This window comes from Phyllobates terribilis, unplaced genomic scaffold (assembly GCF_046119375.1).
Source record: "Phyllobates terribilis strain yellow unplaced genomic scaffold, ASM4611937v1 Scaffold_7__3_contigs__length_470593459, whole genome shotgun sequence".
NCBI lineage: Eukaryota > Metazoa > Chordata > Amphibia > Anura > Dendrobatidae > Phyllobates > Phyllobates terribilis.
The window spans coordinates 68,047,492-68,060,236 of NW_027362767.1; the positions used below are offsets into that span (position 1 = coordinate 68,047,492).

At 47.5% G+C, this 12,745-nt stretch overlaps 1 protein-coding gene across 2 annotated transcripts in view; it reads right to left on the bottom strand.

Annotated features, from left to right (window-relative positions):
* Positions 1 to 12,745, bottom strand: part of SYT16 (synaptotagmin 16) — a 123,719-nt gene that overhangs the window by 74,818 nt on the left and 36,156 nt on the right. The window lies entirely within an intron of this gene.

Consider the following 12,745-nt stretch of genomic DNA (forward strand, 5'->3'; position numbering starts at 1 on the left):
GGAAGAATTGCACTTGTTCCAGCTTTGCATGTTCGAAACAAAATAATAGTGTCCAACCTTTGTCGTCCTGGTGGGCTAGTGTTGTGGGTAGCTGGATGCAGGGCCACATTGGACCTCCAGCTAGTACTACTCTACTTGGACCAGTACAGTTTTTGCTAATCTTTTCTCAAAATGTTATGAAGAATCATGAATATATCCTAAGCGAGTCAATGTGGGGGCTACCCGGTGCCATCGGCCACAAAGCAGGTAATGTGAGCAAAGATCGCTGCGCGCCGTTGACACTTTGCATCATAATGCAAGTGATTGGGGCGACATTGTGCTCTGCAAGGTACTGCGACAAGCCCAAGGTCTGATTGGTACAGGAAGGTACGAAAGTATACAGGACTCTTTTCTGTACTGGGAGAAATCAAGCCCCATGTTTTCCGGTCATGGGTGGCAGAACCGAGCCCCATAATGGGGGATGCATTGGGTTTTTGATATGGTGCACCTCTCTTCTCTATATATTATTTAAAGGGAATCTGTTACGAGATTTTTGGTATTGCATCTGAGATCTGCATGATGTAGGGACAGAGACCCTGATTCCAGTGATGTGTCACTTGCTTTACTGCTTGCTGCAGTTTTGATTAAAAACTATTTTCTCTGCTGCAGATCTAGCAGTTCTCTGAATGCTGAGCTGGGTATAACCTTGCCCACATCACTGATTGGCAGCTGTCTGGCAGCTTTCTGCCTATGCACAGTGTACACAATCAGTGATGGGGTGGAATTATACAAAGCTCGTGATTATGACTACATGGCAGCAGGTTTACTAGTCCTGTAGTGATAATCTCCTGCTGGTAAAACAGTGATTTCATCAAAACTGCAGCAAGCAGCCCAGTAAGTGACAGATACAGGACTCTGGGAATCAGGGTTTCTCCTTACGTCATACTGCTCTTAGATTAGCTAGCAAAAACTGAGTGACAGATTTCCTTTAAGGCTGACTCCAGGTTTACGCAGACCCTTAGTTGCCAGAGTCACAATGTGCTCTTATTCACTTTTTACCTCCTTGATTTCCATAACTTTTTATTTTAGTTTTCGGTCGATAGAGTTGTATGAGGATTTGTTTTTTACGTTATGAGCTGTACATACATGGATCGCCTGTACTATATACTGTAATATTACCAATCTATGAAACCGAGCTGTGAATGCAGCACATAGACTCTGGTGCCGGCTGTATAACACAGGCAGCACCCGCACTGTATAGAGCTCCTGAGCCAGCTCCATATGTGTAGTGCACACATTGGCCGTCCATGTACGACTGCTAACGCCAGTGCTAACCTAGGCGGGATGGGCCCCAGCACGTGCAGGCACCAGCCATAGACTAGAGGTTGTACTTTACTTTTTTTTTCTGCACTTGGCAAATGTGCCCTAAAGTGATTATCCGGCTAAAACAAGTAATGACCTATCCACAGTATATGTAATAACTCATTGATTGGCAGGGGTCTGACCGCTGGGACCTGCGCCAATTGGAAGAACAGGGATTGGCATTGCATATGCTCAACCATTGCCCCATTCATTCTCTATGGGCTGCAGAGTGCTGCGCTCTGCTGTTTTTGGCAGCCCCTTTGAGAATGAATGATGCAGCGGTTGGCTGTCTGACTTGCCGCACAATTTTGTAATAGGGATAAAAGTTCCCCGTTCTGCTGATCGGTGCGAGTTCTGGCGGACGGATCCCCAACAATCAACAAGTTATCACCTGCCCTCTGTATTTATGTCTGTATGGACAATCCCTTTAACTCCCATATATGACTGGTGAAGCCCGTTAAAACGTTTGATTGGGGGCCCATCGATTTCTAGTAACATCCCAAATCCGCGAGGTGAGGTCCAGTGTAGCTTGGGTTTTGACACGTTTGATTGGGGGCCCATCGATGTCTAGTAACACCCCACATTCACGAGGTGAGGTCCAGTGTAGCTTGGGGCATGACACGTTTGATTGGGGGCCATTGATTTCTAGTAACACCCCACATCCGCGATGTGAGGTCCAGTGTAGTTCGGGGCATGACACGTTTGATTGGGGGCCCATCAATTTCTAGTAACACCCCACATCCGCGAGGTGAGGTCCAGTGTAGCTTGGGGCGTGACGCATTTGATTGGGGGCACATCGATTTTTAGTAACACCCCAAATCCGCGAGGTGAGGTCCAGTGTAGCTTGGGGCGTGACACGTTTGATTGGGGGCCATTGATTTCTAGTAACACCCCACATCCGCGATGTGAGGTCCAGTGTAGTTCGGGGCATGACACGTTTGATTGGGGGCCCATCAATTTCTAGTAACACCCCACATCCGCGAGGTGAGGTCCAGTGTAGCTTGGGGCGTGACGCATTTGATTGGGGGCCCATCGATTTTTAGTAACACCCCAAATCCGCGAGGTGAGGTCCAGTGTAGCTTGGGGCGTGACACGTTTGATTGGGGGCCATTGATTTCTAGTAACACCCCACATCCGCGATGTGAGGTCCAGTGTAGTTCGGGGCATGACACGTTTGATTGGGGGCCCATCAATTTCTAGTAACACCCCACATCCGCGAGGTGAGGTCCAGTGTAGCTTGGGGCGTGACACATTTGATTGGGGGCCCATCGATTTTTAGTAACACTCCAAATCCGCGAGGTGAGGTCCAGTGTAGCTTGGGGCGTGACACGTTTGATTGGGGGCCATTGATTTCTAGTAACACCCCACATCCGCGATGTGAGGTCCAGTGTAGTTCGGGGCATGACACGTTTGATTGGGGGCCCATCAATTTCTAGTAACAACCCACATCCGCGAGGTGAGGTCCAGTGTAGCTCGGGGCGTGACACTGACCAATATGAGTGAATGGAGACACAATCGGGTCACTTCCAATAACTACAGACAGTCGATGGACGTGTAATGGGTGAACGTTTTATGGTCAGTCATAAAAGTGTCCGATGGACGAGCAGAAATTGCTTTTGCTGTAAATTTACGGCCTAAACTCTGGTGCTTGTTGGCTGCTATTAATAAGGTCGGCCTTGCGCATCCTCCCCATCTGCCAGAGTGTTTTATTGTTTTATTTCAATGCCAATATGTGAGAGGGATGTTTTACACAGGAACCTTTGCTCCCGTCTTCTTCATCCTTTCACCGGAGCACCGTATTGAGTGGTCAGTTACCCTGACAACAGGCTGGCCTTCTACCACCGGCTATCACACATCGCCTAGCAACCAATCGCCTCAGGCGGCGGCCTCTCCTCCATAGCGCAGCACTAGGCCTGTTGCTAAGATCTCGAAGAAACATCTTTATCATCTTCATTTATTCTAGCTGGTCGCTTTTGATTGTTTTTTTGTCATTATATCCCGCACTTATTGATTTTGAGTCGCCTCATGGTAAAATCGTACATGAGCGCTCACTGTAAATGACTATAAGCGGCCATATCTGATCCTCAAACTATAAAGCTGCCCTAACGTCTCCGAATGGCTGACGGACATTTTTACCAACTCTTCATCTTTTATAGGAACAGTGGCCTAAGTTGAAGCTAATGGGCCAAAATGGAGAATCTCCAACAAGACTCCCAACTATCCCTTAGCGATGACAGCCATACATGTACGGCTGTATGGAGCAAACTCAACGCGAGTATCGGCTGTATTATACAGCCGACACCCGACAGTAACTGAAGTTGGCTCAAAACGCGCTAGTTTAACCCTTTGAATGCCAATGACAAGTGTGAAGATGGCATTTAAAGCCTTAAAGATGGTGGCTGTCATTTCACAGAGCGCCGATCAGTTGCCATAGCAGCCGGGAGAATTCTGAAGGCCCCACCATGCTTGGATGTGAGATCTCTTATAAAGACCAGCCTGCGGCCGGGATTCCTATGGGATCATCTTTTTTACAATACACTGCAATACTATAGTAGTGCAGTGCATGTCACAGGCAAACAAAAGATCTCAAGTTCAAGTCCACTAAGAAGACTAATTTAATAAAAAATTATAAATATATATATATATATATATATATATATATATATATACAGTACAGACCAAAAGTTTGGACACACCTTCTCATTTAAAGATTTTTCTGCATTTTCATGACTATAAAAATTGTACATTCACCCTGAAGGCATCAAAACTATGAATTAACACATGTGGAATTATATACTTAACAAAAAAGTGTGAAACAACTGAAAATATGTCTTATATTCTAGGTTCTTCAAAGTAGCCAACTTTTGCTTTGATGACTGCTTTGCACACTCTTGGCATACTCTTGATGAGCTTTAAGAGGTAGTCACCGGAAATGGTCTTCCAACAATCTTGAAGGAGTTCCCAGAGATGCTTAGCACTTGTTGGCCCTTTTGCCTTCACTCTGCGGTCCAGCTCACCCCAAATCATCTCGATTGGGTTCAGGTCTGGTGGCTGTGGAGGCCAGGTCATCTGGCGGAGCACCCCATCACTCTCCTTCTTGGTCAAATAGCCCTTACACAGCCTGGAGGTGTGTTTGGGGTCATTGTCCTGTTGAAAAATAAATGATGGTCCAACTAAACGCAAACCGGATGGAATAGCATGCCGCTGCAAGATGCTGTGGTAGCCATGCTGGTTCAGTATGCCTTCAATTTTTAATAAATCCCCAAAAGTGTCACCAGGAAAGCACCCCCACACCATCACACCTCCTCCTCCATGCTTCACGTTGGGAACCAGGCATGTAGAGTCCATCCGTTCACCTTTTCTGCGTCGCACAAAGACACGGTGGTTGGAACCAAAGATCTCAAATTTGGACTCATCAGACCAAAGCACAGATTTCCACTGGTCTAATGCCCATTCCTTGTGTTCTTTAGCCCAAACAAGTCTCTTCTGCTTGTTGCCTGTCCTTAGCAGTGGTTTTCTAGCAGCTATTTTACCATGAAGGCCTGCTGCACAAAGTCTGCTCTTAACAGTTGTTGAAGAGATGTGTCTGCTGCTAGAACTCTGTGTGGCATTGACCTGGTCTCTAATCTGAGCTGCTGTTAACCTGCGATTTCTGAGGCTGGTGACTCGGATAAACTTATCTTCAGAAGCAGAGGTGACTCTTGGTCTTCCATTCCTGGGGCAGTCCTCATGTGAGCCAGTTTCTTTGTAGCGTTTGATTGTTTTTGCAACTGCACTTGGGGACACTTTCAAAGTTTTCCCAACTTTTCGCACTGACTGACCTTCATTTCTTAAAGTAATGATGGCCACTCGTTTTTCTTTACTTAGCTGCTTTTTTCTTGCCATAATACAAATTCTAACAGTCTATTCAGTAGGACTATCAGCTGGGTATCCACCTGACTTCTGCACAACACAACTGATGGTCCCAACCCCATTTATAAGGCAAGAAATCCCACTTATTAAACCTGACAGGGCACACCTGTGAAGTGAAAACCATTTCTGGTGACTACCTCTTGAAGCTCATCAAGAGAATGCCAAGAGTGTGCAAAGCAGTCATCAAAGCAAAAGGTGGCTACTTTGAAGAACCTAGAATATAAGACATATTTTCAGTTGTTTCACACTTTTTTGTTAAGTATATAATTCCACATGTGGTAATTCATAGTTTTGATGCCTTCAGCGTGAATGTACAATTTTCAAAGTCATGAAAATACAGAAAAATCTTTAAATGAGAAGGTGTTTCTAAACTTTTGGTCTGTACTGTATATATATATAATTTTTTTTTTATAAAAAATAAAATCTCAAATCAACTTCCCTTCTCCATCTACATAATTACTAGTGATGAGCGAGCATGCTCGCTACTGCTCGGTGCTCGCCCGAGCATCTCACTGCTCGAGATGCTCGGCGCCCGCAGACAGAGTATTTCCGGGGTTGCTCGGCGGGAGCTCGGGTCCCCTCCCTGTATGTTTGGCGCTCTTTAGAGCACCAATGAACATGCAGGGATTGCCTGCCACTCACTGTAATGCCGTAGCCATGTTGGTTGTGGCATTACAGTGATTGGCTGGACGCACAGCATCATCAGGTCTATATCAGACCTGGCGCCGCCATGCTCATCACAGTCACTCCAGAATCAGACAGTGTAGGGAGAGGTGCTGCTGAGCTAGGGAGAGATTTCCTTGTTTCTAGTTAATGTAGGTGTACCAAACTACACTGCTTAAAAAAATAAAGGGAACACTTAAACAACAGAATATAACTCCAAGTAAATCAAACTTCAGTGAAATCAAACTGTCCACTTAGGAAGCAACACTGATTGACAATCAATTTCACATGCTGTTGTGCAAATGGAATAGACAATAGATGGAAATTATTGGCAATTATCAAGACACCCTCAATAAAGGAGTGTTTCTGCAGGTGGGGACCACAGACCACATCTCAGTACCAATGCTTTCTGGCTGATGTTTTGGTCACTTTTGAATGTTGGTTGTGCTTTCACACTCATGGTAGCATGAGACGGACTCTACAACCCACAGAAGTTGCTCAGGTAGTGCAGCTCATCCAGGATGGCACATCAATGCGAGCTGTGGCAAGAAGGTTTGCTGTGTCTGTCAGCGTAGTGTCCAGAGGCTGGAGGCGCTACCAAGAGACAGGCCAGTACACCAGGAGACGTGGAGGGGGCCAACCCAGCAGCAGGACCGCTACCTCCGCCTTTGTACAAGGAGGAACAGGAGGAGCACTGCCAGAGCCCTGCAAAATGACCTCCAGCAGGCCACAAATGTGCATGTGTCTGCACAAACGGTTAGAAACAGACTCCATGAGGGTGGTATGAGGGCCCGACGTCCACAGATGGGGGTTGTGCTCACAGCCCAACACCGTGCAGGACGCTTGGCATTTGCCACAGAACACCAGGATTGGAAAAGTCGCCACTGGTGCCCTGTGCTCTTCACAGATGAAAGCAGGTTCACACTGAGCACGTGACTGACGTGACAGAGTCTGGAGATGCCGTGGAGAGCGATCTGCTGCCTGCAACATCCTTCAGCATGACCGGTTTGGCAGTGGGTCAGTAATGGTGTGGAGTGGCATTTCTTTGGAGGGCCGCACAGCCCTCCATGTGCTCGCCAGAGGTAGCCTGACTGCCATTAGGTACCGAGATGAGATCCTCAGACCCCTAGTGAGACCATATGCTGGTGCGGTTGGCCCTGGGTTCCTCCTAATGCAGGACAATGCCAGACCTCATGTGGCTGGAGTGTGTCAGCAGTTCCTGCAAGTTGAAGGCATCGAAGCTATGGACTGGCTCGCCCGTTCTCCAGACCTGAATCCGACTGAGCACATCTGGGACATCATGTCTCGCTCCATCCACCAACGTCACTTTGCACCACAGACTGTCCAGGAGTTGGCGGATGCTTTAGTCCAGGTCTGGGAGGAGATCCCACAGGAGACCATCCGCAACCTCATCAGGAGCATGCCCAGGCGTTGTAGGGAGGTCATACAGGCACGTGGAGGCCACACACAATACTGAGCCTCATTTTGACTTGTTTTAAGGACATTACATCAAAGTTGGATCAGCCTGTAGTGTGTTTTTCCACTGTAATTTTGGGGGTGACTCCAAATCCAGGCCTCCATTGGTTAATAAGTTTGATTTCCATTGATGATTTTTGTGTGATTTTGTTGTCAGCACATTCAACTTTGTACAGAACAAAGTATTCAATGAGAATATTTCATTCATTCAGATCTAGGATGTTATGTGAGTGTTCCCTTTATTTTTTTGAGCAGTGTATATTAGAGACACCTATCCATCTTAACAAACAGTCCTTCTGAGGACTAATCCATCTGCAGAGATATCAGGCAGGCCGGGTGTATAGGCAGGGAGTGTATATAGCAGGCTGCAGTGCATATAGCACAAGAGGCTCCATTCCAGTTTTGCCTTCTGCTGCTGTTAGATATTTCTAGAAATAGGCCAAGGTGTCAGGGGCCAGGAATAATTTTTTTGGGATCTTAATCCTCATTATTTGCTTAAAAAGCAATCCAGAGAACACCGTTTTCTGCGCCATTTGGTTGTTGGCACTGCAGAATACAGCCAGGTCCTTTCCATATTACAGCGCTAAAAATCCAGCTACTTAAAACTGTGTTTTCGTCACATGGATCACATATACGTTTTCAGAAAATACTGCCATTTCTGACCTCCATTAAAAATTTGTTTCAGTGTGTCAGTGAAGCAATTGACAGCAGTTTGCTGTTCAAAATAGTTACCTACAGGCCAGGTATTTAAAACTGTGGTTTCTCCGTCACACGGATCACATATAAGTTCGCTGCAAATTCAGTCATTTGTAGTGAGCGTGGAAGATATTGTCCTCCATTTAAAATGGGCAAGGCACGTGGCAAGGGTCGGGGAACTGGATGTGATGGTGATGATGGTGCATGCAGAGGCTGAGGCCGTGGGCAAGCTGAAATTGTGCCACAACAAACACCCACATCTTCTCGCTCAACCTTCCTGTTCCAATTAATAGGAGACCACAGAACACCACTATTGAACACAGAGCAGTGTGAAAAGGTTATTGGTTGGATAGCAGATAATGCTTCCAGTCACTTAGCCACCACCACCATGTCTTCCGTACGGTCAAGTCTCAGTAGCTGTGAGTCTGGACCACATATTCCTCACCCTGAGTCTCCTTCCTCCCACCATGCCGAGTGCCCAGAGACAACTGATCCTACACTTGGATACTCCAAAGAGCTGTTCACTTTTCCATTTATAGATTCGGGCCTCTCGCGCGGTCCACTTGAAGCGGGGCAAGAGGAGATCGCATGTAGCGATGCACAAATATTTGAGCAGCCACGGTCACAAGAAGGTGACAGTGGGAAAGTGTCACAAGAGGTGGACGTAGATGAGACACACTTGCCAGAAAGTCAGGAGGAGGACCAGAGTGCGGAAGTGGAAGACAAGGTGGTGAATGATATAGTAACTGACCCAACCTGGCAGGAGGACATGCAGAGCGAGGACAGCAGCACACAGAGGGAGGGAGGCAGAGCACCCCAACAGGCAGGAAGAAGCCGTGTGGTGGCCGCAGAAAGAAGGTAGGCAACCGTTCCCCGTAACACCAACACAAAGGAAGTTGCCAGTACAACTGTTAGGTCTTCAGTATCAGGTAGCGCGTCCACGTCCTTGTCCCAGCGCAGCGTTTAGTTGTCCATATCCCAATCCTTGGAACGCAAGCGCAAATACGCAGCCAACGCCCCATAGGCCACACTACTAAATTCCCACATTTCGCGACTGCTTGCGCTAGAAATGTTGCCTTTTAGGCTCGTGGAGACGGAAGCATTCCGCAACCTGATGGCGGCGGCCGTTCCTCGGTACTCGGTCCCCTGCCGCCACTATTTCTCCCGGTACATCTCGCTGATGGCACACTGGGTTAACATAGTGGAAGCCGGGACCCAGTCGGACCTTAAGACGGAACACGTCCTCCCGACGCCAAGGATTGCGGGCCCTAGGTCAATCAGGGTTGCCCCCACCGTCTACAGCTCCTGCACCTCATCCTCCTCTTCAGCCTCCATCTCCGAAATGACCACATCAGTCACAAGCTAGAAGCAATGCAGCACTGCCTCGGCCAAGTGGCAACAGGCTGTGCTGTAGCTAATATGCTTAGGTGACAAACTGCACAATGCTGAAGAGTTGTGGACAGCTCTGAAAGAGCAGGCAGATCTGTGGCTCACACCACTGAATCTACAGCCAGGCATGGTCGTGAGTGACAATGGCCGGAACCTGGTGGCGGCACTGAGGCGAGGCGAGCTCACACGTGTACTGTTATGATCTGCAACAAGTACTAAGGAAAGATAGTGGAAAGCTGTCCCTACAGTAAGACTAAGCTGAATCCCTACGATGTAGCGGGCTGACTGTTCCTAGCGAACAGACCCGCCTTAGTCCTCGGCTAGTCTGATTGAAGACCTATAGCATAAGGGGAGGGGTCACTAAAAGAACTAAGGACTGGGACAAAAATGGGACACCTCCTAAACAGAGAAGTTGTTGCAGAACACAAAAAGACAAACTGACAAAAATGTACTAGAAGGACCAAGCGAACTGGCAGAGAAAGGCACCGAAGCACCTGGCTAGAGAAACCGTCAAACACTGAAGTCCACCACAGCCAAAAGGGCAGAGCTGGAATATAAAGGCAGATGATCACGTGACTCAAAACACAAGATGGAAAAACAAACAGGAGGGTTCCAACAGTACCCACTCTTTTATGAGGATCCTCCGGATCCTCCAGGTCTATCCGGAAACCTCTTGTGGAAAGCTTTAACAAGCCTAGGAGCAGAGACATCATCCGTCCTTACCCAGGACTTGTCTTCGGGACCGAAACCCTTCCAGGAGACAAGATACTGTAATCTCCCTCTATGCCATCTAGAATTCAAGATACGAGAAATTTCATATTCGCCGTCTTCCACCACAGGAGGAACTGTGACAGTGGCGTCCCTATCTGATACATCAGCCTTTTTCAACAACGAAACATGAAACACAGGATTAATCTTCCAGGAAGTAGGGACATCCAACCTAACAGCAGACGGGTTAACAGCCTGAGGCACTTTAAATGGACCCACAAACTTAGGACCCAGTTTTTTAGAGGGAATCCTCAACCGCAGGTTCTTTGAGGACAACCAAACCATGTCACCCACAGTAAACAAAACCTCCTTACGTTTCCTGTCAAAATACTTCTTGGACTTCTTGTTAGCCTCTTGAAGGTTGCAATGTACATTAGTCCAAACGCTCTCCAAATCACCGGAAAAATTCTCCTCCTCCGGCACCGCCGACGCCAATTTGGAGAACGAACCAAAAGACGGATGTCTCCCAGTACAACAAAAAAAAGGAGAACACCCAGCAGAGGAGGATGTATGATTAAGAGCAAATTCTGCGAGAGGCAGAAACTCAGACCACACCTCTTGATTGTCCGCCACAAAACAACACAAAAACTGTTCTACATCCTGGTTCTTTCTTTCAGTCTGTCCATTAGACTCAGGATGATAACCAGACGAAAATGACAAATGGACTCCCAACCTGTCACAAAAAGCACACCAAAAGCGAGCCACAAACTGAGGTCCTCTATCAGAAACAATATCCGTGGGAACGCCATGGAGCTTGACAATCTCCTTAACAAATGCCTTAGCGAGTGTCTTGGCGCAGGGTAACTTAATGAATGGAACCAAATAACACATCTTACTAAAACGGTCCACAACCACCCAGATGACCGTAAAACCCTCGGACACAGGAAGATCAGTAATAAAATCCATTGTGAGATGCGTCCAAGGCGCACTAGGAACCTCCAGAGGGCAAAGTAACTCCGCAGCAGGAGTATGTGAAGCCTTTGACCTAGCACACACAGTACATTGGAAAGATAGGGGAAAGCTGTCCCTACAGTAAGACTAAGCTGAATCCCTATGATGTAGCGGGCTGACTGTTCCTAGCGAACAGACCCGCCTTAGTCCTCGGCTAGTCTGAACGAAGACCTATAGCATAAGGGGAGGGGTCCCTAAAATAACTAAGGACTGGGACAAAAATGGGACAAAAATGGGACACCTCCTAAACAGAGAAGTTGTTGCACAACACAAAAAGACAAACTGACAAAAAGGTCCCAGAAGGACCAAGTGAACTGACAGAGAAAGGCACCCAAGCACCTGGCAAGAGAAACCGTCAAACACTGAAGTCCAGCACAGCTAAAAGGGCGGAGCTGGAATATAAAGGCAGATGATCACGTGACGCAAAACACAAGATGGAAAAAACAAACAGGAGGGTTCTAACATGTACTATGCCTGGCCCATGTGCTTAACCTCGTGGTTCAGCGGTTTCTCAAATCCTACCCGGAGCTGCCAGATCTGCTTGTTAAAGTGCGCCGCCTATGTGCCCATGTTAGAAAGTCACCTACAGCTTCCGCTGCCCTTGCCGTGTTTCAGCAGCTTTTGCAGCTTCCGGCTCACAGACTGGTATGTGATGTCCCCACGCGTTGGAACTCTACACTGCAGATGTTGGGAAGGATTTGTGAGCAGAAGAGGGCAGTTGTTGAGTACCAGCATCAACAAGGCCGTCGGTATTCAGTTCAGACTCCACACATAAGACCTCAGGACATGGATGTCAGACATATGTACCATCCTCCAAAACTTTGAGGACTCCACCAAGATGGTGAGAGGCGATGACGCCATAATTAGCGTCACCATCCCGCTTCTCTGTCTTCTGAAATGCTCTCTGCTCACAATCAAAGAGGATGCATTGCAGGCAGAGCACGGTGAGATGGAGCAAGGAACCATACAGGGTGATTACACACACAGCCCAGCCTCATCTCATCCCAACGTGGATTGGGTGACAATGAGGAAGAGGAGGAGAAAGAACAGGAGCTTGTTTCATGTGCTATAGACGGTGCTACCTGTACAACTGTCATACCGTCTGTTCAGCGTGGATGGCCAGAGGACAGAGAGGAGGAGGAGGAGAGCATGGTCAGTCATCCTCTTGGTGAGGATATGGGAGTTTAGCCTGTTAGCAGTCTGGCACGCATGGCTGAGTTTATGTTACGCTGCCTTTCCGATGACCCTCGCATTCTCAAAATTTTGAGTGACAGTCATTACTGGTTGGTGACACTTCTAGACCCACACTACAAGGAGAACTTTATATCTCTTATTCCTGAGGCGGACAGGTCTACAAAAATGGGGCAGTACCAGAAGTCCCTTGTTGCGGAACTGTTAAAAAAAAAAAAAAAATTCCCATCTGAAAACGATGGCATGGGGTACTCTCACAAGGAGTGCAAAGTTTGGGAAGATGCTGAGGGAGTACCTTGCCGACCGTACCAACGTCCTCCGTGATTCCGCTGTGCCTTATAATTATTGGGTATCCAAG